Raw genomic sequence first — 11,228 nt, forward strand, 5'->3', positions numbered from 1 at the left:
TACTTGAACAATGTTTGGGTTTTAGTGGGTTAAAAGTATATGTTGTTGAATTTATTACACACGTTGTTCAACACACTAAAAAAAATTGTCCAAAAGATGGGTGAGTTGGTTGCACATGTATCAGTAGTAAAATCGTGTTAGGCAAATTTGCGTAATTTCAAAGTAGATTTTCAATTTTATATACGGATTACTTGGCACGCATGCATTGCTTAAGAGTCTTCATCCCGGCGAAATTAAAATACCGCTAATTTTACAGTAATTATGTGATATCTTCAAATAGATAAAAGGTAGTCGGAATGTGGAACAAGAGCGCCCTAGACAATATTATTTTGCATAAGATACCGTTATCACGACTCACTTATCTGCTTTCGATTTCGAGCCATTTTGAAAATCGGCATTTATTTTCGCGTTTCTAAACAGCTGAAAACGGAAAGCCACTAGGTGACTTCTGATAACGGTACCCCATGCAAAATAATATTGTCTAGGGCGCTCTTGTTCCATATTTCAATTATCTTTTATCTATTTGAAGATAATTACACACATAATTACTGTAAAATTAGCGGTATTTTAATTTCGCCGGGATGAAGACTCTCAACTATGTATTTTATTGCAGTCCACTTGTAATACTTGTAACTAAATAATAAAATTTAATTGTAATTAAGTACAGGATATAAATAAGAACCAAAATTGTCATTGAAACAGAGGATGGTTGAAGCTCGTTACTTTTGTCCTGCAGTTTATATTGAGTTTATGTAAATTTAACGCAGGATTTTGAATGGCAAATTGAAACTTCATAGCTTGCTTAACGTTGAACAGAATTGAAGACCACAGGGGAAAAAGGAGTAGTCGAAAATGGGTCAAGAAATGATCGAAAATGAGTTAACAGCAGAATTATATATCCTGAAAGGTGTAGTTTGCATGGACTTAATCCCACAGTAAGAAGAAGGTTAGTCACTAAGAAATTTAATGCTGAAGATTTCGCCTACAGGGGAAGAAGTAGGTAAGTCAGTGGAAAACAGAGCAATTAAAAAAAACTGACTTACCTCCTTTTCCCCCTGTAGTCTTCATTTAAAAATAAAGAATTTACAAAAACATATTTGTCAACGCAGTTCTGTCAGCCAGTGGTAATATATATATTTCTGCAAGTAGTACGTATAAAAGTCTTCTGCTCTGGAAGGCATTCTCACCAGTGCCTTGTTTATTGAAGATGTACTGTGTGTCGAGGGATCAGAGAAGTTGGAAGTCAGTGGTGAGGTCTGGCGAGCATGATAAGAAATGTAGAACTTTCTGTTACAATGCATGTAAATTTTGTAGGATTGCATTGTTAAATAATAATGTGATTGAACCTTTTCTATTTAACAACTGACAATACCGGTCATGAATGTATTAGATTTAATAACATTCTGTCAAGTTTCTGAATATTTCTCCGTCATGATAGAGTAAGATATACTGAATCGCTGCAGCTATGGAGCACCATAGATTTATTTCAATACAACGTCGGCTTTGGAAAGATATATATTTGGAGCGAAAAGGATAAAGCAATCATTGACAGAATTTATCAGTAAAGCTCGAAATGAATTGCAAAATTGTCATATTGACCCCCATAGCAATTTTTATATTTTCAGGAAGAGTGCAACTTCACAATTTACACGCAATTTGTTGCGTTTGTTTTTTTGGGGGGTATGTAAAAAACGACTTTGCTCATCCTTAAAACAAATCTATGTTGAGGGGCCGCGGTGGCTCAGTGGTAGAGCGTACACCCCTGGTGCGTGGGATCGATTGTTTTGATCTCAGCTTGCGCCAAGTGGGCTTTGTGGTGGACAAACACCTTGTGCGTCGGTTCTTTCGTTTCCTCCTACACACAGAACTATACGCTATCTCAGACTAGTTGATAGGAAAACAAGAACACTCCCCTACTCTCCTCCTCTTTCTCGCCGCAAGAGGGGAAAGCAGGAATACCACCCCTGACAGGGAAGGAAACGTTTGAGACATTCATATCAGTATATTGTTTAAAATCTAAATTTTCCACTCCACTACGCGCGCGCTTTCTGTCAATGTGAAGGAGTTTGCTGTTCCTTTTAGCTACATCATTCACAACTTCAATTAATATGTTATTTTAAGAAAAGGATATAGCATTGTTTATGTATTTTATAGGACTAATAAATATTGATTTGACCATAACAGTTATTTACAAACCAAATTTATGCTGATTCTTTTATTTGACATATGTTCCCACTGTAAAGGAAGAAACAAAAATAGTTGTATATTCGATTGGACATCGAATACGTGGAATATCGCTGTGAAGATTGTATGAATTTAGCGTGTGTGAACTCTATAGTGTGTGAAAATACTGTTGTGATTGTATATAGTAGGGATTGTATTAGTGGATGTATGTGTAATACATACAAAAATATATTTATTTATTTGTAACGTGTTTTTAGTGTGCGTGTTAAGCAAGATTCTAGAATCTCTTCCAGTTCTGTGATAAAACATAAACGCGGAAAAGCTTTGAGAAGTGGTGAGAGGCCTGCGTTGTGAATGTGTTTAATTCTTTGAGAGAACATCATCCTCATTTAAAGGTAGAACAATTGGCCGACATGACTGCAAAACAGACAGGGGTGGGACAAGCAACTGTGTACAGAATCCGACGGGAGGCTAAATTTAATTAAAATAAACTGAAAAGTCCAAAAAAAGACGCGCAAAAGCACTTCCCTACTTGAAAAATACGACGATTTTACGAAGTCGGCTATTCGATCGAAGGTACATCAGTTCTTTTTCCGAAATGAGTTGCCAACGTTAGATACGTTAGATAAAATTGTCAGCAATAAACACCGATGATGACCTTCCATTTTTCTCTCGTGCAACTTTGCACAGACTATTAAAAGTTATAAAATTTAAATACGCGTTGCGCAACAGGAAAGGTTTCATAGTTGATAGGGATGATATTGTGATCTGGAGGAGAAAGTATCTCCGCTATCTTCATGGAAAACTGCAGGCCAGTAGCCAGTCCAAAAATGTAAAGGGGGTCCGGTAGAATTTAGGGGGGAACCAATCACATTATAGTTCATCAACATATTATTGTTCATTTTCAAGTCTACAGTGAAAATTTTAGGGAAGCCAGTAAAAATTTAGGGGGGCCGGCCCCTAGACCCCCTTTGATACGGGCCTGAAAAGGAGTCGACACACTTTTTAGTTTTCTTGTCATATGTTGTTATATTATTGTTGCCATATGTTACGGAGGAATGGGGGCTCAGTGGTACATTATTTACTTCCGGTCCGGTCCTTGGTCATGTAAATTCGTGACTAATGGCATCGTGTCAGTGAGTTTTCTCGGGGTTCTCCCTTTGCTGCCACTTTCCTCTTCCATCAATACTTCCTTATCATTCATTTTCCATTATCATAGTCTCCTTTAATCTATATGGCATACGTGCGAGACGTTAACTAAATATGTCCTTTCATTTTTTTCATGCATATGTTGGTGTATTAACAAAAAAGAAACCTGATAAAATCATCGTGCTGATACAATAAATTGTGTACAAGGTCCAACCCTGCCATCAGTTGTAATGCGCACTCGAGTAGCAGACATAGTCCGCTATTCCAACGCTTCTGCACACCCCGCTTTTTAAATTAATGAGCATACTTAAATTGAGTTGACAGTTACTTGTTAACCTGTTTTGGTTACTCTGTTTAATGTGTTAAGAACGAAGAAGTACGTACACGTTTACCTGAGAGTTTCAATCCGTTATTTACACACTGTTTTTTTTAAGTATCTACATAGCAGCGAATGGGGGTTTGTATTGCTAAAGAGAACAGCAACACAACCCCCGTCTCAAACTGTAGGCAGCTAGCAGGTGGGTGGTGGGGATAGAAGTTCCTATCAACTTGTCTGAGATAGATTGTACAAGTGCATCATAGGAAATTTGAAACATTTACGTGCATCAAATGGCGCGTTAATATGTATAAATTTCGTTTTTGTCACTGATGCGCAGCATTTTCAACCCGAGAGAACGTTCGAAAATAAGAAACGGGTCATTTGAGACATTTAAATGCATTGTGGTTTAAGATTACTCGATTGATGCATCTGTTTGCATCTGTTTGCAGATGCATTTCTTCTTAATAAGCGCGTCACCTGTCGTGTTTTGTTTGAAGCTAGTCTCCAGCACTTACTGCGCATGCTCGACTGGTTTTCATGTTGTTATGGAGCGAATTCTGACTTGTTATTGTGTGTGTTCGTTTGTCTAGTGCTGGAGAGAACTGCTAAGAAGAACGGAGGTAAGTATATATTAAAATACGATATTATTGTGCTATGTAGTGGAAGTATGTAGTTATTAAGAAACAGTACCGTTAGCAAAACAAAAATAGCAACAAGAAAAAAGACAAAGACATAAGGGATTCTCAGAAGGAACTCGTTTCCTGCACAAATCCACAAAGGAGTGAACAAATATTTAGGTTAACTACAGTACATACTGTATGCTGAAAGGGATCTCACTTGCTTGTGATTCACTTCCAAGGACTGAAAAAAAATCACTTGACAAAAATGATAGTATCAACACACCAGTAATTCGTGACGAGTGCATGCAAGTGACTCATGCTACCAATTTACATATAAGTACGTATGGTTTCGAAAATAATTTCAGCTTTAAAACAAAAATGGTGCTGGCTGCTTGGTGCTCATTAAATATATCCGATGCATGCGTGAACTCCGAACCGCTGTTATTATTATTATTATTATTATTATTATTATTATTATTATTATTATTATTAATAATAATAATAATAATAATAATAATAATAATAATAATAATAATAATAATAATAATAATAATAATACTTAATATTCTTATTAGGTGAAGGTTGATTATTTAGAAAAACTTCATTTAGCTCGCATAAGTTGTTACTCCTTCACCAAGGGCGCCGATCCTAGGGGGTTTAGTGGTCTGGGACCCCCAAAGTTGAAATGGCCCTCTAACGAGGGGGGCCAAATTGCTAAGTTGAAGCAGGTTCTCCTATTTCTACAGTACATGGTCATTCATTTTTCCTTTCTACTAATGCATATCTTTCATAGGGCCCTCCAAAGTTACACAGAAAATGGCACCCTTGTCCTTCACATACCAATAGTAGAGTATCTACTCAAAGTCACACATGGTCACGTAATTGTGATGTTTTGGTTAGAGTATCGGGCCAAAAGCCCCGATTTCGTGATATTGAAGTAAATATTGACAAAACACGGGTATGCCTACTATTGAGCAGGAAATAAATTGAAGGTTAAAAACAGTAGCACGGCATTAACCCTTATATATATATCGTATATGTTTATACGTTAGGCTTGTATTTTCATTATTCGATTTAAAAAGTACTAATAAAGCTTCTTTTTCTAGAGTGGAAGCGTTCTAGGACACGTTACATATGGTTTTACGCCTTTCTGGGTCGAAACATAGGGTGTGATACGTCATAACTTAAAACTAAAGAATTTTTGTTAGGCCTATTTTTACTATTTTTTGAGTTACTTACTTTTGCACCTATAACAAAAAATCCCTTTTTCTCGATTTTCCCGCTCAGATACTCGACGGAGACATGCAAATTTTACCGTTTCAAAGGCTGTTCTATAGTACGAACAATAATGCTAGTATAAATAAGGATGTCTCAGGAAATTTTTACCTGAGATCTTGTTTTAAACGGGAATTTATGGTACTGTGGGCAATCCTGGGCATATTTTTTGGCGGGCTTACTTTTGCACCTAGAAGATTGATATTTTGTACATACATTCAGTGTACTCCTTAGTATCCTACAGATATATTTCAGATCTCTGCGGTATCCCAAGTTGTGTTCAAACGGGTAAAAAGGTTTTAAAAAGGGATATTTTAATAAATCCCTTTATCGAGATTTTCCCGCCTCAGATACATGATGAAGACATGTGATTGGTAACGTTAGAAAGTACTTTCCATTCTGAAGAGAATGAGGTACGAACCATGATCCTAGGGTAAATAGGGATGTCTTAGAAAATTTCCCGTTTTATGCGGGAATTTGGGGTATTGTGGGGATATTCTTAGCGTATGTGTTAATATATTTTTTTTTACCTTACTGTTCTAAATAGAAGCTTGAAATTTTGTAGACATATTCAATATGCTCTTAACATTTTTCAGCTGATTTTGAGATCTTTGTGTTAACACAGGGGGGAGGGGTCCAGAAATGCTAAAAAATGGGATATTTTAACAAAAATCCCATTTTTTGCAATTTTTCCCGCCTCAGATACATGACGAAAACATATGAATGGTACCATGAGACTGTTCTATTCTGATAAGAATGAAATATAAAACATGACCCTAGGATGTCTCAGAAAATTTTTATATTACATCCGAATCTTTTTGAGTCATCTGGGCCATTGTGGGGATGTTCTTAGCTGATTGGTAATTTGTTTCTCCCATCCTTACTATTCAAGATAGAAGCTTGAAATTTTGTACACACGTTTCGTACACCATTTAGTATTTTTCAGTTTATTTTGAGATCTGTGTGTTAACATAGGGTGTTCCGGAGGGACCCAAAATAGAAAAAGGGATTTTTTCTACCAAAAGCCTTATTTTTTCCCTCAAACTTTCCGTTTCAGGGACATGATAGGGAAATGTGAATGGTGGCGTTTTAACACAGCGTATAATAAGGAAAGGAAATTTCAAATGTAATTTCTGGTATCACTATCAGGTTAACTTTTCAGAGGTTAACAGGATTTTCCACTAGTGTTATGTTCTTCCAATGAATGCAATTTGATTATGAAATTTAAACTGACTGTTACTTCTTTTTAAATTAAAATTCGTAGTTTCATGAATGGGAAATGAAACATAACTCAGCATGTCAGAAGGCTACTGATGATGTGTCAGTAGAGACAAGAGACACACCTACTAGAAAACATGCTACAGGCTAAACCACTAACGTCTTAGTTACTGTTCCATTTTCAGTTTTTTTTTTTTTTTTTTAAAGAACATGCGTCGTGTACTTACGTAACATCCTCTATTACTGAGAAAGTAAACCTGATAGCGAAATTCTGATTTCAGATTTGAATTTAACATGGTAAATTACTATAGACCTACAGACTTTTATCCCAGAAATATAACTTTTTTAGAATATTGTAATTATACATCACAAGAACAGTTTTCATATTTTTGTACCTAATTCGAAACGTCCACGTATTTGTCCGTTTGCAAAATATATCTTCAATAATTAAAAACAGGGAAATGTAAGTGAACAATTCTTTCAGATGATTTTAAAATGAAACTTTGGATGTTTTTCCGTTTGGTCTTTTCCCGTTTCGCCTTGTGCCTGTTTTCATTACTTCAGGCTATGATGCTAAGATAGTATATGCTAATTTCATTGTAAGGTGAAACAGGAATTCCCGTTTGCCCTTTCCATTTCGCCTTACACCAGCGAAGGGGATTTTCAAGTTATGATAGGGAAATTTAGTGTCATTTTGGAAAACATTTGTAATGCTAGTAGTATTTACGTTTGAACGAACAGAACAGCGTATAATCAAAGCAAGTATTCAGAATTTTGTGTTATCTGCGTCACTGTTTAAAAAATTGCTCATGTAGCCTTGTATTTGTACCTCACATATGAAGAAGAGAGCAGCGGAAGAACGAACATCAACAATTACTAAGACATATAGGTAAGTATAGGTAAGTATATATAATAGTTGTAATAAGGTATAAGTAATTTTGACACTGAAGCTTCTCTGCATGTTTCTAATATTTACTCTTGCAACTTCTCCAAAAGTTATTTTAGAACTTCAGATGTGGAACTTTTCTTAAATTGCATCCTAGCTAGCACACAAATACATAGTCCATTTTTTTTATTTATAGTGTAACACAATTAACCGGTCGTAGTTAAGCAATATTCCGCCTGTCTTTACTTTCTCGAGGGAAAGTACTTTTTTTTTTTTTTTTTTGCTATTGATGTTTAAAATGAATTTATTTTCTTCTCTCCAGGAAGAAGATTGCTAAGGGAAATTACTGTGGTGAAACTGCATCTGTTGTCCCTATTTTTGGTGCCGTCAAACACTCTCTATATAACGTACGAGCATGAACCGGGCACCACTATCGCAAAGATTGAGTAAATTGAATGTGGAAGGATCGTGGAGCGAAACGCAGGACGGCAAAAACTTTTATTGGGGGATGAAGGCGATGACACCAGTAGAATTCTTGTAAGTTATATTTTAGTAATCAAGAAAATAGTTTTATCATTTCTTACGTTCTTCTTCTTTCTTTTTTTTCTTTTCTTTTCTTTTTTTTCTTTTTTTTTTTTTTTTGAAATCGTGAAAATCTGTGATGACAATAGTAATAGGAGTAAGAATATTAATATTAAAGCATTTTCTTTAGAATGTCTGTGTTATTTATTCTAGTCTTTCTATCTTCAACAGGTTTTCGGCACTATTGGAACTTTGGAAATTATGTGTCAGTGCGACAGGATTGTAATGGATGGGACACTTAAGTCTGTACCTCTCCTTTTTTCCCAAATGTACATCCTGCACGGAAAATATTTCGGCCAGGTATTTGTTCTCCTCTTCTGCATATTTCCCAGTAAAAAGCAAGAGACACATGTAAGATTACTGGAGGTAATCAGGGAAGAAGCTGAGAAATTTGGACTGCGTTTCAAATTGAAAGAAGTTTCTATTGATCTTAAGAAAGTAGCAATCAATGCTATAAATAAAGTATTTCTTGGTTAAAATCACAGGATGTTCCTTCCACTTCTCTCAGTCTGTTTGGAGGAAGGTTCAGCAATTAGAACTTTCTCAATTGTACAAAGAGAACACTGAAGTAAAAAGATGGATTCGACATGCAGCAGCACTGCCTCTGGTACCAACTTCCCATTTAGATGTAGTGTTTGTACGTTTGCAAGAAGATGCGCCTGACGTTCTATGTAAGGAGGAGTTCCATGATTATCTTATAGACACTTGGCTGGATGATGGTGACACGTTATTTTCTCTGTAAGTATGTTTTCTTTCCTACATAAATAGATGGCGTTTAGTGCAAGTTTTTTTTTTTTTTTATAATTAAATAATTAATTAAGCTATCCCGAGCACTCTACAGTATAGCATTTTTTCCATTAACACCTCATGTAAAGTGTAATATAGATTTTCTTTCGACGTGCATGTATTGAAGATTCTACATTCACTGATTTGTAAATTATCAAAAGAACTCATTCTTTTGCTTTGCAAAAGAAATAAATTAGGTTCACCCAAAATTTTGCCATTGACTTTCCAACGTAGATTCTCCTGCAATCCTTTGAATTTTTAATGTGCTAATGATGTATTTTTACCTATTTGCAGTGACTTGCGGAATCACTTTGAAAACGATCAAGAACGAATGACTAACAATGCAGGACAGTGGCACGTCAAATTACGAAGAAAGGCATCAAGGGATCACTTAGACATACATTCTTTCATTGAATCAATGAAAGACAGGCAACGTGAAAATGAAAGATTGCGAGTACTTCTTCAAGTGGGCTATCAGAAAACACTTAGAAAGCTAAAGTAGAGACGGATTGACGACAGGATTCACCGCCTAAAAGATAGACTTAAGAACAGTGAAATTGATGTAATTTCATATACTGATGCTGTTTCATATTATATCCACATAGAAACTTGATATGCTATTTCGGGTGTGATAATAAAATTTATGTTCTTCTAAGATATTTGAGTTTAATTTATCTGGAATAGAAGAGACGTTGCAGTTGAGAATAAGATAAATCCCTCTTTGTTACAGAAACAGAATGAAAATTCCCTTGTATGTTATAAGGTCAAGCAGGAAAAGGCCAAACGGGAATTCCCTTTCCGCCTTGAAATAACATCCTTATCGGTTGTATGGCAAAATGTTTTGAGGGCATAAGGCGAAACGGAAAAAGGCCAAACTGGCATAAATTAGTATACTAAAATATATTATAAAAAAGCGATAGAAAGATTCAGAGAACATAGACATACAAAGTTTGATTTATAATCTGAGTTGGTAGTTTCCTTTTTTTTTTTTTTTTTTTTTTTAACTCTGTAAAGTTTTGTGTTTCCCATCGCTAGATTTGCTATCGGTACGATTTTTCTAACATTGACCCATGTTCTTTTATTTTACCAAAGATAATTTGGGATTTTAGCTTTAGTGAAAATGGCAAAACTGCTCTTGTAGAGCAAACTGTAAAAAAAGCTATGTACCTAAATAGGTACCGTATAATAAATTGAGTTCTTTTCCTTTTTTGACTTGTAAGATATACTATTTGAACGCCTTATTTTTGTAACTATTTTCTCATAATGGTTGTGACATAGTTTAGATGGATCTCATAAATTGAGTGACCTAAATTGTTTATTGCACATCTGATATACAGGGTTGTCAAGGGTGTGAAAACGATAGAATAAATTTACAACACTACCAAAACTATGAAACCGAGGTTTATTAGTGTGATGCATGAGAGAGTGAAAATATTCCACTTTACATGAGAGCCTCTGCGACCATTTTGGAAGGTATCATACTGGATTTTAATTAATTCAGTGAAATGAGAACTTTACGATTCGATACTATTGTTGAAATAAGGTGTGATTTCGTAACGATAGTATGGTAGTTTTCTCTCTGCTTGTTTGCATCCTGAACAAAATTATGATCATAAATTTACAATGACAAGTTTTTGTATCTAGACCTATGTGATCAAAATTTCGTTAACAAAGAATATAGAAAACAATCTTGTTAATGTCTTTAAAAATTAAACTTTATTTCAAAAATAGTAGTGTATCGTAAAGTCTATATTTCACTTAATTAACTCAAATCCAGTATGACTACTTCCAAAATGGCCGTAGAGGCTCTCATGTAATATGGAATATTTGCACTCTGTCCTGCATCACCCAAAAAGCCTCGATTACATATTTTTAGTAGTGTTCTAAATTTATTTAATCGTTGGAAATCCTGTATATTTAGGGAATATGCAACCAGCGATACAAACCACTGTTTCAATTAATGCATGTAAGTGCTTCAGTAGGAGACAAAAAAATGCATAACATTTTGTGATTTCAGCAAAACATTTATCTGCATAATGAATGTTATGCACACAAGTGCATCAATTAAAACAGTTTTCATTATGCATTTAGTTGCATCCTTAAAAATTATGCATCTAAACGTTTTGCTGGAGTCACAAAAGTTATGCATTTTTTTGTGTCAACTAACGCGTCTGTGGTTCTGTGTGTACTTTCTTCATTCCACAATTTC

The 11,228-nt window shown here is 35.1% G+C and overlaps 1 long non-coding RNA gene across 1 annotated transcript; it reads left to right on the forward strand.

Annotated features, from left to right (window-relative positions):
• Positions 1-6,985: 6,985 nt before the first annotated feature.
• LOC145679659 (uncharacterized) lies at positions 6,986-9,132 on the forward strand. The gene is made up of 2 exons (XR_014130494.1): positions 6,986-8,188; positions 8,405-9,132. It is a non-coding gene; the product is annotated as an uncharacterized LOC145679659 (long non-coding RNA).
• The last annotated feature ends 2,096 nt before the right edge of the window (positions 9,133-11,228 follow it).

Source organism: Thermobia domestica, chromosome 2, assembly GCF_964235325.1.
Source record: "Thermobia domestica chromosome 2, izTheDome1.hap1.1, whole genome shotgun sequence".
Lineage (NCBI taxonomy): Eukaryota > Metazoa > Arthropoda > Insecta > Zygentoma > Lepismatidae > Thermobia > Thermobia domestica.